Raw genomic sequence first — 14,847 nt, forward strand, 5'->3', positions numbered from 1 at the left:
GAGTGTGTGTGTGTGTGTGTGGAGAGAGAGAAAGAGAATCTTCCCTAGAATATCATGCTCATTCCTAGATGCCCTGGTCCCACCCCTCATCCAGCCTCCACAGTGACATTAGATTACTCCAGCGGGATCCTTCTTGGCATTGTGAGCATTAACTGCCACAAATCTAAGTAACAAACTTGTCTTCCTGAGCCCTGGGCCCAGCAACAACTGCTCATCTCAGTTCCCTAATTTAGAGACCACGTGTGCACCCCAGAGTTGTCAGCAGCTCAGTTTCTTGAAGCTTAAAACACATTTCCATAGAAACAATGCTATAAATGGTGGTTGGGTTCTTAGGTTAGCCCACAGTGAGCCCTGCTGTCACCTCAGAAGCTGCTGAAAGATAGTATTAGTAAAACTGAGAGAGCAAATGCAGCAGCCAGAATCAATATCTTCTTTCCCCTCAAAAAAAGAATTAACACCCCGATTCTCAAAGGTTAAATAGTATAGGCTTATTTGTATAGCTTTGTTTCTTGGGGGGCGTCCTCCTGATAAGGGAAGCTCCCGCCCCTGAGCTCTGGGGCCCTCCCCTTGCCCACAGTCATACCTCTTCCTCTCGCTGTTTACATGTCTTCTTCCTTCCTCATCACCCAGGGGCCTGAGACTACCTACCTACCCCCTCACAGGCACTGGACCCCCATATCTTTATAAAGAAGAAATCATAAAATAGCCTTCAACCTGTTTTGTCATCATCACCATCATTATTTAAACTGTAATGGTCAATTTACACCTTATCTGTTTACACAGTTCTGATTTTTGTTAATATTCCTCTGGACGTTTTAGCAGAGTTGTGCAGCTAACCTCTGCTGGTGTGTTTTTAGTTTTAGGGGGGTTTGTGTGTATATGAGCTAATTTTGACACTTAGCATGATTTCATGAAGTACTTTCCCTTTTGTATTTCATTCCGTGACTGTGCCCTACTATAATCTGAATGGTTCTGAGCTTTTTTGCTAGCTGTTAGAGGTGCTTTTGAGTATCTTTTGTGAAAACTTTGGTGGTGGTCTCCTAGATTATTTCCGTGAAACATAACCTTCATTACCTGGTTCATGTCTTAAATTCCTGCAACACGGTGCTGAATCACATCCTACTGTTGTTATTCATGGCCCTCGAGTCAGAACCGAGTCGTAGCTGACCCGCCAGCAGGTTTTCAGAGACTAAATCCCACCGGAAGAGAACGCCTGTCTTTCCTTGCAGCTTGTGGACTTGAACCACTCACCTTTGGGTTGGCAGTGCAACTCCTTCCCACTGGGCCACCCTAATCACACTCTAGAAAGATTTAAATGGCTGGTAGCAGAGATTGGGAGGCTAGCACAGGATCTGGCAGAGTTGTTCTGTTGTACAGGGTCATTGGAAATCAGGACCGACTTGGTGGCATCTGATGACAAGGATATGGTATCACAACACTATAGGTGCAGCTGCTTTCCCGTAGCCCTGCCAAAAGCAGCTTTCTCGCTTTATTTATTTACTTATTTTCTCATTGACTCAGACTCTTAATGGTGTCCTAATTTGCATATTTAAAATTGCTGCTGAGATGGTACATTTTCCCTCTTGATGATTTATTATTTGTTCCCGCATGTGTCAAACTGTGCTCATCTGCTTGGTCCCTGGAACCTCCTCGCTCCCATTTATCTCCTTGAACCACTTTCCTGATGGGGTAACTCCAAGTCCCCTCTTCCTTCCTCCCTTCCTCCCTTCCTCCCCTACCACACACTTCCATCTCCTCACCTGCCTGTTTCACCTCAGCCCTCCCAGTGCCTGGGGCTGAGGCCCTGCATGGCCATGGATGAAGGTGTGAGGACAGACTTGGGGGACCCCATGATGGAGGCTGACGTGGGGAGCTGGATGTGAGGCTGGGGGCTCGCCTTGAGTGGTCATAGATTTACAGAGTGACCTCCAAGTGGAAGGTCAGCTGAGGAGCTACAGGCTGTTAGAACAGGAGAGGTCACTGGAGTTCATCTGGTCCCTGGGGTCAAGCACTCAGAAGCCCAAAGGGAACAGGAAGGAACTGAATGACAGGGCCTGGCTGGGCACAGGAAAACAGCCTAAGTGTGATGATAAATGAGTGACCGTTGGCCTAGGAAGGGGTGGGCTATGTGGAAAATTGGATTGTGTCAGGCCCCTCTGCATGCCACTCCCCTCACAAAGACACTCCCCTCAGTGCTTCTCAGCTCCATCTCCAAGAAAGGCAGTTCTTTGAGGCTAGTGTTTGCTTTTTCCAAAGAGAATGCAGAAATTATCATCCTTTTAGTTTAAAAAAGCACCTGATTTAACAATATTGGCAATACATTAATAAATTACAATACAATATAGGGGTCAAATAAAATTCCTCTGTAAGAATTGTAAACCTCCACAGTATGACCCTTCATTTTAGTCAGCTTTCTTTTGAGGGAAACGAAGAGGCATCCTCCAGTGACAGAAAGAACCAGACAAGTGCTGGGGTCGAATTCCATCTGTTCGACCTATGGAACTTCAGCTTCCTTATCTACTGAATGGGAGAATGGCTTCCTCTCTCTCTGATGGATCCAGTGAGTCTGCACCATATCGGGCATTTGTTGAGTTAGATCCTGTGTGGGGTCATCCAGAAAATGAGAAATTAGAAGAAGCAGCAAGCTAAACAGCTGCTCTCCTATGACTCTCAGTCCAGTCCTTGTTCCATTTCACACTGATGTGCTTTCATGGGAGTTTCCAGAAGTGTTTGAATACAGGGGATCCTTCTGGTCCCTGGGAAACTGCAGGCCACTTTATGAGAGTGTGATTGCTCAACAGCTCCTAAGCCTTGCAGCTCTGTGGACTTTGCACTGCAGGCCTCAGAACCAGGAGATTAAACTTCAGTAACAATAACCACAACAACATCATACACTATTTCCCTCCCCCCACCATCATACACTATTGAACACTACAGAGCCATGCACCATTAGTTCATGCTGCTGATTGAACCATGAGATGCTATCGATTCTAAGACGTATCCTGATTTCAGAGATGCTGAAACAGGGAAAGTTGTGCATCTTACAACTGATGAAACAGACACTGGTCGTAATAATAATCTCTTATGCTTGTGTCGTATTTTACTGTTCATCTTAAAAGTTCACATATGTTTATGCTGTTGTTATTACATACTGTAAAGTCAGAACTGATTCATAGCTGACACTCCAGTAGGTTTCCGTCATGCGTTTATGAACAAGCATTTACAAAGCACTCACTCTGAGGTGCTTTGTGCACCCAGGTTACCCAGGTGATGGACTGAGGCTGTACCCTTCAGGAGCTCTGTTCTAAGTACTAGATGTAGAACAAGGTGTGGGTAACACAGTAAAAATATACAGAGGAGGCCATGGGAATCATGGGAGAGTATGGCGGCCCTGATGCTTACGGTGGTCCTAATCCTTAGGAGCAAAACCCGACAGGGTTCCAGGTCTGTGAGTTTTATCGGGAAGTGCGCTCAGGAAAGAGGGAGCAAGGGAAATAGGGAAGAAGCTAAGGAAGGAAGGCTGTGTTACAGCTAGAGCTGGCTTCAGCCTAATCACACAAGGAGCCCTTGGTCCACCTCGAGGCAGGGGCTGGCCTTGTGGGCTTCCCTTCTCCCAGCCAGTCACTAGCTGCACTGCTCTCTTCCAGCCAAGGCTGTGTCTCAGCTCAAGGGAATTCCCTGGAGAAGGGGGGAAGCTGAGAGCCCTTAGCAGCCTACACTTACAGCAGCAGGGGGATAGTGTGCTGGTCTGATGAAAGGGCACTGGGAGGGCTCCAGGAGTGGACACTCTACTACCCTTCATGAAGGACTAAAAAAAAAAAAAAGGCTTCCCCAAAGTGCTGACCTTCAGTTCAAGGCTGGTGGGACCTCCGGGTGTGGGTTTGCCTGAGTGAAGGGAGGAGGAGTGTGTGTGAAGACATGGAGGGTGAGAAGGCAGGTGCCTTGAGGAGCTTCAGGTTGTTGGGCTGTGTAGAACTTGAGGTTCACAGTCAGGGTGCTGGGGCTGTGGTTGGGGAGTCCTGTAAGCGCCTGGCCAACAGTCTCAGCTTTCTGCAGCCGGCAATGTGAGCTACTCAAGGACTTTTGGAAAGGGGCTGTGCTGGCTGATGGCGCTATGGGTCATGGGCGTGCAAGGCTAAAAGCAAGGAGATCAGCTAGAAGTGAGGGGGCAGTGAGAGCCAACAAATTTTAAAAGACTTCTTGTGTGTTAGGCAGTTTTACACACTTACTTAATCTGCCTATCTTGCAAATGAGGCAACAGATACACTGAGTATTAACGTGTCCTCAACCACCAAGCTAAGGTGAGCCAAAACTGGGACTCAGGCTCAGCCAATGCTTGTAAACTTGTACACACTCTCATGAGTATGGATTTTTAGATTATAGTCCATTATGTATCAATTTTTGTTTTTATTAATGAATAATAATGATTTAGTGCATATTCCCTTGTACCCTGAGTGTACACTGAGTGTGATATAAATGCTTAACATGCTCAGTTGTTAACCCTAAAGGTTGGAGGTTCAAGGTCATCCAGAGGGACCTCGGAAGAAAGGCCTGGTGATCTATTTCTGAGAAATCAGCCATAGTAACTCCTGTCAGTGCAACACATGTGACTCATGGTAATGAGTCAGAATCAACCTAATGACAACTGTTTGGGTTTTCTGTTCCCCTCTCATTAAACACACTGAATCTTCTCCTGACCTGCTGTTGTCAGCTAGTGAAGTAGAGCTCCGGAGAAAGGCCAGTATGAGCAGGGTCTATCTGGGCTGGTTCTACAGAGAGCCTGCAATGGAGCTTAGATGAGGCCTCTGGGAAGTTGGCAGCTCTGCTTTTCTGAAGAAAGGACGGGTGTTTCTCTGCTGTGGCCACCCGCCCTGGCAGCCACACCTGTTTCTTGCCAGACGTCTCTCCCCGAGTGACAACAGCAACTGGGCTCCTCTACAGAAGCTCCCTCTCTGGCCTGACAAAGGAGCCCAGGACCTGGGCCATGCCTGCTGGGACAGGGAGATGGAGAAGGGGAAGGTGGGAGGGATGCCCCCGACAGCTGTGGGGTGGGGTGGCAGGCACAGGTGAGGAAAATGTGAACTGAGGAGGGTTCACTGGGGTTTTGAGGGTCAAAGACAACACAGGATATCCAATACTTCTCAGTTAAGATGGCTTAAGTAAATGGCTTTCTACAACCTTCTCTTTCCTTTGTTGTAATGGAATGAGCTCCCTGTGCCCCCTAGAAAAGGACATGATATGAAGGGGTGAGGGAGCTGGAAGCTGGGAGGATGCAGAGCCATCAGCAAATGTCCTTGACCAGGCTGGATGGGCACAATGTGGAAAAATGTGATAGAAAAGGCTCAGGGAACTGGGGCTGAGGGGAAACCTCGGAGGGAAACCAACAATCAGAAAGAGCCTCTCTGGGCTGAGCCCAGAGTTTGATGGAGTGAACCTGAAGTCTTTTCAGGGAGGGAAAAAGTCTTGCCTGCAACTAGATTCTTGAAATAAGCCAGTTTGGAGGAGTTGTATAGTTCAAGCTGTTATCAAGTCAATTCTGACTCATAGCCTCCTCATAGGTGTCAGAGTAGAATTCTGCTCCAATGAGGTTTTCCGTGACTGAGACTGATTTTCCTGAAAGTAGTCCACCAGGGCTTTTCTCCTGAATTATCTCTAGGTAGATTTGAATCAAAAGCATTAGCCATTTGCTACACCCGGTAATAGAGGGGTGGTGGTGGTTGTATACTGTAGAATTTGAAATGACCCATAGCTGACCCTCTGGCTGGTTTTCAGAGGCAGTTAATCACATGGGAGGAGATTGCCCATCTTTCTTCTGCGGAGAAGCTGGTGGCCTCAAACCACATGCCTTGGGGATTGCTCTGCAGCTTCTCGCCACTAGGCCACCAGAGCTCCCTTTGCTCTTGGAATTGCATAACAAAAGTAATTACTACAGTTTGAGCCTTTATGAGTACTTTGCAAGGGGTCCTGATGACACAGTGGTTAAAGTGCTCTGAAGCTAACTATAGGATCCCATCCACCAGCTGCCCTTCAGGAGACCTGTGTGGCAGTCTGCTTCCACAAAGATGACAGCTTTGGAAATCCTATGGGGCAATTCTGCTGAGCCCTGTGGGACCTTTATATGAGTTGGAATTGACATAATAGCAATGGCTTGATGTTCATAGCATGATATGGGTAGAAAAATTGTGGGATCTTTTTCCCTTTGATTCTCCTAGTCTCATAGAAGACACATCTATTTTTTTACTGCGTTAACAAATACATTATAAAACATTTTGTTATATGTCACCAGAAAATTGGTCCTCAGAAAAAAGATGATATAACTTTGCTAAGGTCATGTTACAAGTTAAGCAGAACCTAAATTCTGTACTGATTTACAATTCTTTCTACAATCTTGTTCCTCTTGTAACTGTAGGTAATAAGGTTCTAGAAGGATATACCTTTATGCTGCTAGGGAAATAACAACAGGGCACAAAGAACATTAGGGACGTAAGAAACCTAGCATTGTGCATTTGTAATTTGCTCTGTTGTGTTTACACCCCTGTATAAAGGGCAGTATGGAGACTGCCCCCACCAACAGCATCCACAACACAAAACCAATTTCCAGGAGGTCAGACATGTCCCCCACATTCCCACAACTCTATCTACTAAGAATGACAAACACCAAGCTTCTTATTCTTCTGGGTCAGAAATTCATTGCATCTGGTGGCCTAGTGGTAAGGAGCTGCAACTACAATCCCAGAGGCGCACGGTTCGAATCCACCAGATTCTCTGCCGGGGAAGGAGGGACAATCTCCTCCTGTACCAGTCAGATCTGATTTGACGGTACACTCACACAAAAAATAATAAAATAAAAAATTTTTTAAAAAAATAAATTCATTGGAATAGCTACTCAGACTTCACAGAAGCATTTTCAAGATTGTGGGGCTTGATAGGGAAGTTAACAGGTTACAACTCTGGTTGGCAACAGAATACAATTTCTCAGTCAGGACTGTGTCTGAAGAGGGCTCCAAAGGCCCTTCAACCTTGTGACTTTAGGCCAATGTTACAAAGCTGTCTAGTCCTGCAAATTAAGACATCTTTGCATCTCCCCCACCCTTCCCTGCCCTTCACACATCCCTGCCCTCAACCCCTACCCAGTCCTCCAGGGAGCTTGGACGAAGGTCTCCATGGGACTCCACTGAGGCAGCAGTCCCAGGTCAGCTGTCTCCCTTCAGGTCTCTGGTTCTTGGCTGTGGCTGGTGGTGCTCTCCTCTAGGCCTGGCTGGCACAAAAATCTCTGGCCCCAAAGGATGCAAGCTGTATTCTCTGCTGCTTCTTGTTTATTGGTAGTGAGATTCCAAATTTCTGCTGCTGAGCCTACTTGATTTAAACTTTGTGGATAGACTAACACATCTATTTGCATCTTCTCACTCAACTATGTGACATTGTCAAGGGCAATAGCTTAGGAAAGCCTTTCACTGATAGATCCACTACACTACATGGTACTCTGGTGGCCTAGAGATAAGGAGCTGCCCTGCCAACTGAAAGGCATGTGGTCTGAATCCGCCAGTTGCTTCTCAAATAGAAAGATGAGCAGTCTCCTCCCGTATGACATATAGCCTCTGAAAACTCGCTGGAGGGTCAGTTATGAGTTCTGGCTCAACTACACATAACAACACTACTGGGTTTTTCTAGCTATTGTCCTTCCCTTTTGAAGGATTAACTTTCCCCTAACATCAACTTGTTAGGATTAGAACCAAGATGATAACAGGGAGAAGTTTATCCTTGGAAAATTGAGTTATCAGAACCAGGAAGTCAATATTGACGTGCATAGAATTAGTGCTTTGGGTGCATATTGTTATCAGGTGCCACTGAGTTGAGTACAACCCATAGCAACCCTATGAACAATAGATCTGGACCCTATCCTATTCTATCCCATCTTCACACTTCCTGATACACTAGAGCCCATTGTGGCAGTCACGGTGTCAATCCACCTGGTTGAGGGTCCTCCTTCACTGACCCTTTCCAAGGATGATGTCCCTCTCCAAGGAATGCCCAAAGTATGTGAGACAAACCTTTATCAACTTTGCCTCCAGAGAACCCTCTGGCTTCACTTTTTCCAAGACATACTTGTTTGTTCTTTTGGCAGTCCATGGGATGTTCAGTGTTCTCCTCCAATACAATATTCTTCTGTCATCCTTATTCATTGTGCAGCTCTCAGATGCATAAGCAAGTGCTCATAAAAACCATGGCCTGAATCAGATGCACCTTAGTCCTCAAACTGACATCAGTACTCCTCAATAATTTATAAAAGTCCCTAACTACAGACTTTTCCAAGGCTTTGCATCTCCTTATTTCCTGACTGCTGGCACCAAATGTGTTAATTGTGGATCCAGGCACGATGAAGCTGTTGACAGTTTCAGTCTTCTCTCCATCCATCACAACCCTGCCTATCCCAGTAACAATTTTACTAGTAACTACTTTTGTGAAAGCATGTAAACCAGCTGAATTCTGATTTTCCTCCTCCTTAACAAACCAACCCTCTAAGGAAACAAGCATGTTCCTTTCTCTGAAGAACTGTCTGTTCCAGTTAGAACTTTGAGCATCTGCATCTATAAGCAAAGTCTAGTCCAGAACAAGCCATCAGGTTGCAGCAATTAAACACTAGTCAATTCATCCCTCGCTATCTGTGGGTAGGTCCAGTTCGCACCAGCCAGTTGAGAAATCAGGAGTTCATACATCTTCTTGCATTACAGACAAGCTGGTCTCTTCACTCAGCCTTAGCCTCTCCTATGGGCTAAGTCAACCAATCAGGGGTCCTCAGAATTCCTTGCTACTCAGGCCAGTAACCTGTCTTCCCTTATCGATACCCCTATGAATGCTAGGTCCACACTGCCCATGAAACACAGCCAAACCTAACCTGTCTCTTCATTGCTGTGTGCCTCCAAGTTTCCCTGCAGTGGATCCACGTGGTCACCATAAGAAAGCAGTCTCTCCATTTAACTTTTGGTCCTGGACAGGGGACTCTGATGAGTACCAGCTCTTCCTGCCTCAGAAGCCAAACCACCTAGGATTCTGAAGCTTCATCTGACATACTTTTGGCTTGTTGCAATGAGGGACCAGTACTTGGAGAGGGACATTATGTTTGGGAGAGTGGAGGGACAGTGCAGGAAAGGAAGAACCTTGATGAGATGGATCAATTCAGTGATTGGGGTAGTGGGAGTAGGTGTGTCGGAAACAATGAGGTTGGCACAGGATAGAGCAGGGTTTAGGGCTATTGTACAAAGGGTCGCTATGAGTTGCAAGCGACTCAATGGCACATAACAACAAACAACAACAACAAAGACTCTCATCTTTATTTTTTTAATGAAATTCTGATTATGATTATAACATTTACAGAGAAGTTAGATTTTCATTCATTCATTGTTGCACATTCTACTTCCTAACCCTCCCTTCCTCCTCCCCCAGTTTACTTTTCTAAAATATTCATTTATTGTTGCACAATTACCTACCCCTTCTCCTCCCTGCCCCCCAGTCTTCTTTGCACTAATATATCTCTTATTCTGGGCTATTACGCTACTTATTTGAGACAGTTCTTTCATCTGTTCCTATGCAGTGGTCATTATCTGTCCACTCTTACCCTGTTCTCCTCCCAAACCCCCATGTCAGACCTGCTTTAAAACAGTGGTGCTATGCAGTATTGTTTTTACAATTTTTAAAAATCAAAATCCCCCTTTATCCCTTTAAATTTGCAGTACTTTAAAATGTCAATTTCTTTTCTCCAGCATCTTAAGTGATCGCTGAAGTGGATTCAAATGCAAATATTCTAACTCAGAATCCTGCTTGGGGCTTAATCTTCCCCCTGGACTCCTCACCTACTACCAAATTCTGCTTTCAGCAAACATATCTGCAGGGCACATCTACTCTTTTGTTGTTAGGTTCCATTGAGCAGAGTAGTAGTATTCACAGCAATCCTGTGAACTGAACGCTGCCCTATCATGTGCAAGCCACATCATCTCTGCCACACTACAGCCTGTTGTTAGTCACTGTGTTAATCCGTCCCCTTGAGGGTGTCCCAAGGTGGGTCTACATACTTTCTTTCTATAATCTACAATACTCAGTATTCATTTCTACCATACATCTAGGCACCACTACATAGAAAGAAATATAGAGAAAAACATCAATATCCATCAAGTAAATGTATCATAAGACTTAACACCTAATAAGCCTTTATTTAAAAAGAAAACCAAGAACTCTTTCTTCATTCTTTATTAAGTACTGTCTTTAATATACCCCATTCATATGCATATGGTGAGGTCTCTGCCCTTTGTCTCAGACCAGAAAGTCTTTTTTTCTTTTCTTTCCATTTTTGTAACAGCAAAAGTAACTATTTTATCTTTTAGTACTTCTCAAGCCTCTTAATAACTTATTCTTACAACTAACTTCTTATTCTTACAAAATCCCACACAATACCATGGCCATAGCCTTTTCAATCACTTGCTATGCATCTGAGAGCTGGACAGTGAATAAAGATGACAGAAGAAGAATTGATGCCTTTGAGTTGTGGTGTTGGAGAAGAGTACTGAATTTCCATCCCATAGACTGCTAAAAGAATGAACAAGTATGTCTTGGAAAAGGTACATCTAAAGTGCTCCTTGGAGGCAAAGGTGGCAGAAGCTTTGACTCATACATTGGACATGTTGCTAGGAGAAGCTGTTCCTTGGAAAGGGATATCTTTGTGGAGGGTCAGGGAAAGAGGGGAAGACACCAAAGAGATATATTGACTTGGTGACTGCTGCAATATGCTCAAAGAGTGTCAGAGATGATGTAGATGGCATAGGTCAGCATTCAGGGCTGTTGTTCATAGGGTCACTATGAGTCATATTCTACTTGATGGCACCTTACAACAACCACCCATGAGTGTGGGGCTACTGCAACCAACCTCACTTCTGACACTAACTATAAAAAGGAAGGGTGGCATGGAAACTGCCCAGTCTGACCTCTGCTAACTTCACAGGGGGAAAGTGTCCCCATCAATAGCATTCATAACACAAAATCCCAGGAGACCACTCCCACACCTCTTTCTACTAATAACACCACCAGGCCTACTACTTTACTGGGTCTAAATTCCATTGCAATAGCTACACATACCGCACAGAAACATACTCAAGATTATGGGGCTTATTAAGGAAGTTAGCAGGTTACAACTCAGGTTGGCAATAGGATAGAATTTCTTAGTCAGGATAGTTTCTGAAATGTGCTCACAGGCCCGTCAACCTTCAGCCTTGTGGTTTTAGGCCGGTGTTACAAAGCTTTCTTTCTGTTAAGTTCCACAAAGTCCACCGCAACTCATAGTGACCCTATGAAAAATGGCTCTGAACCCTGTCATATCCTGTGCCATCCTCATCATCTGTGATGTACTGGAGCCCATTGTTGACAGGGACTATATCAGTCCACCTCCTGGAGGGTCTTTCTCTCCTTTGCTAACCCTCCACGTTTCTAAGCATAATCTTCTTTTTCCAAGGACTGGCCCCTGCTAGCAACATGCTCATAGTACATGAGATGAAGTTTCACTAACCTTGCCTTTAAGGAACATCCTGGCTCCACCTTCTCCAGGACATACTTACTTGTCCTTTTGATAATTCTTGAGCTGTTCATCACTCATCTCCAACACCACAACTGAAAGGCATTGATAGCTCTTTTGTCATTCTTGGTCACTGTCCAACTTTCAGAGGCATTGCAAGTAATTTTAAAAGATTATGGCTTGAATTAGGTGCACCTTAGTCTTCAAATTTTGCTCGTCACTTTTCAATGACAGCAGACTTTCTCAATGCAATACGTCTTTGGATTTTCTGGCTGCTTGTGCCAAGGGTGTTGATTGTAGATCCAAGCAAGACGAACTCATTGACAAATTTTATCTCTTCTCCATCTATCAGGATGTTGTTACCTGTTAGCCTGGTGGTGAGGATTTTTGTTTCTCTAATCAGACCCATGGGATTTTTTTTTCCCTAATGTTAAGATGTAATCTATGCTTTTTCTGTGCCTAGCGAAGACATGGCTCGTGGTCCCAAGAAGCATCTGAAGCGTGTAGCAGCTCTATAGCATTGGATGCTGGACAAACTTACTGGTGTATTTGCTCCTCGTCCATCTACTGGTCCTCACAAACTGAGAGAATGTCTGCCATTGATCATTTTTTTATGAAACAGACTTAAGTATTCCCTGACAGGAGATGAGGTTAAAAAAAAATCTGCATGCAGAGGTTCATTAAGATTGATGGCAAGGTCCAAACTGATATATAGCCTACCCTGCTGGTTTTATGGATGTGGTCAGCATTGACAAGACTGGAGAGAATTTCCGTCTGATCTGTGACACCAAGGGTCGATTTGCTGTTCACCGCATTACCCCTGAGGAAGCAAAGTACAAGTTATGCAAAGTAAGAAAGATCTTTGTGGGCACAAAAGGAATCCCTCATCTGGTGACCCATGATGCTCGAACCATCAACTACCCTGATCCTCTCATCAAGGTGAATGACACCATTCAGATTAATTTGGAGACTGGAAAAATTACTGATTTCATCAAATTTGGTACTGGTAACCTGTGCATGGTGACTGGAGGTGCTAAACTGGGAAGAATTGGTGTGATCACCAACAGAGAGAGACAAACTGGGTCTTTTGATGTAGTTCATGTGAAAGATGCCAATGGCAATAGCTTTGCCACTAGGCTTTCAAACATTTTTGTTATTGGCAAAGGCAATAAACCATGGATTTCTCTTCCACGAGGAAAGGGTATCCGCCTTACCATTGTTGAAGAAAGAGACAAGAGATTGGCTGCAAAACAAAGCAGTGGATGAAATGATCTCTAGGTGGTATGAATAAAAAGAACAAAACTAAAGAGACTACAGCATGAAAAAAAAGATATAATCTATATTGAAGGGAGTTGTCTTTGATCCTCTGCAGCAGGCATTTCAAGTCCTTTGCACTTTCAGCAAGCAAGGTTGTGTCATCTGCTTAATGCAGATTGCTGATGTGTCTTTCTCTGATCCTGATGCCACACTCTTCTTTATACAGTCTAGTTTCTCAAGTGATCTGCATACAGATTGAAGAGGTAGAGAGAAAAGATACAGGCCCAAAGCACACCTTAGTCATCCCAATGAAGATATCTTCCACTGAGTCCTTCAGCAAGCTTGGGTGAAGGTCGCTGGTTCTGGATCCTTTGGGGCAGTGGTCCCAGGTCAGTTCTTTCTCACATTGGATCTCTGGTTCTTGACTCTGGGTGCTGGTGCTCTACTGTAGTGCCTGGCTGGTGCAAGACTCTCTGGCCCCAAAAGATGCATACGGCTTCCTATTTGTTGGTAGTGAAATTCCCAAAGTTCTACCACTGAACTCACTCCATTTAAACACTGAGGAGTGGTGAAACTAGCCAATTCCATGCTGGATAGACTAACACACTGTATTTGCATGTTCCTGCCCAGCCTTGTGGCAAAATCAAGGGGAATGGCCAAAGATTTTGAACAATAGACCCACGACACTAGAACTCTGACCTCCACAGCCTTTCATAAAGGTTGGTCGTTCACTTAAATGTCCCCAGCTCTGCTGCTTTGATGGAAGTGGAGAGGGAAAGTGAGAAAAGGACAGGAAGGCAGGTATAGGGTCTGGGAGAATAAAAAAATAAAATCCCTTTTATGTAGTAAGTGATGCCAAAAGAAAGTGCATGGAAGCAGGCAAGTGGGTGGTGACAACCTAGCTTCCTTGGAAGTTTCATTTATGAAGAAATACTGTTTACATATCATAAAATTCACCCTGAGACGCTTTTTAATGGTTTATGATTATCCAGGAAGTGGACATTGGCAATGACCAATCAGGGCAATGACCAGATTCTGAGCTGACACATTCCTGGAAAGTTGGCTTGCTAAGGTCATATTCTACCTTCATTGGAACCCAGAATTTGGAAGCCTGACTAGGACCTTTGCTTGCGGGATTGTTTATTAATCAGACACACTTTCCCTGGAAACTACAGCTCTTGCAGAAAATTAAAATAAGTCCATGAGAACTAAGATATGATACCGAATTTATTCCATCTAAGTTTCAAGATCATCATACAAATAAGGTTGAAGCACTGAACACCAATGATTGAAGACCAGATGAGTTATGGGATGATATCAAAGATATTATCCATGAATAAAGCAAAAAGTCATTACAAAGAGAGAAGAGAAAGAAAAAACCAAAATGGGTGTCTGAAGAGACTAAAAATTGTACCAGAGGGTAAAGAAACCAAAACGAAGGGAAAACATGCAAAGTAAAACAGCTGAACAGATTTCAAAGGACAGCTGGAGAAGACAAAGTAAAGTATTATAATGGAATGTGCAGAGAGCTGGAATTGGAGAATAAAAAGGGAGGAACTCGCTCTGCATTTCTCAAGCTGAGAGAACTGAAAAACAAATTTGAACCTTGAGTCACAATATTGAAAAATACTATGGGCAATATATTGAATGATCCAGAAAAAAATCAAAAGAAGATGGAGGGAATATACAGCCACTGTCCCAAAATGAACTGACTGACACTGAAAAATTTCAGGAAGAACTATATGAGCATGAGTTAATGGTAATGAAGGAGGAAGTAAAAGCTTCATTGAAGGCATTGGCAAAAATAAGGCCTCAGGAATCCCAATTGACTTGCTTCAATTAACAGACGCAGCACTGGATGTGCTCACTAGTCTATACCAGGAAATTTGTAGGACAGCTGTCTGGCCAATGAATTGGAAGAGGTCCATATTTGTTCTCATTCCCAAGAAAGGCGATCCAACAGAGTGTGGAAAATATTGAACACTATCATTAATAGTACATGCAAGCAAAATACTGCTGAAGATCATTAA

Source organism: Elephantulus edwardii, unplaced genomic scaffold (assembly GCF_000299155.1).
Source record: "Elephantulus edwardii isolate Elephantulus edwardi_28Jun2011 unplaced genomic scaffold, EleEdw1.0 scaffold00037, whole genome shotgun sequence".
Lineage (NCBI taxonomy): Eukaryota > Metazoa > Chordata > Mammalia > Macroscelidea > Macroscelididae > Elephantulus > Elephantulus edwardii.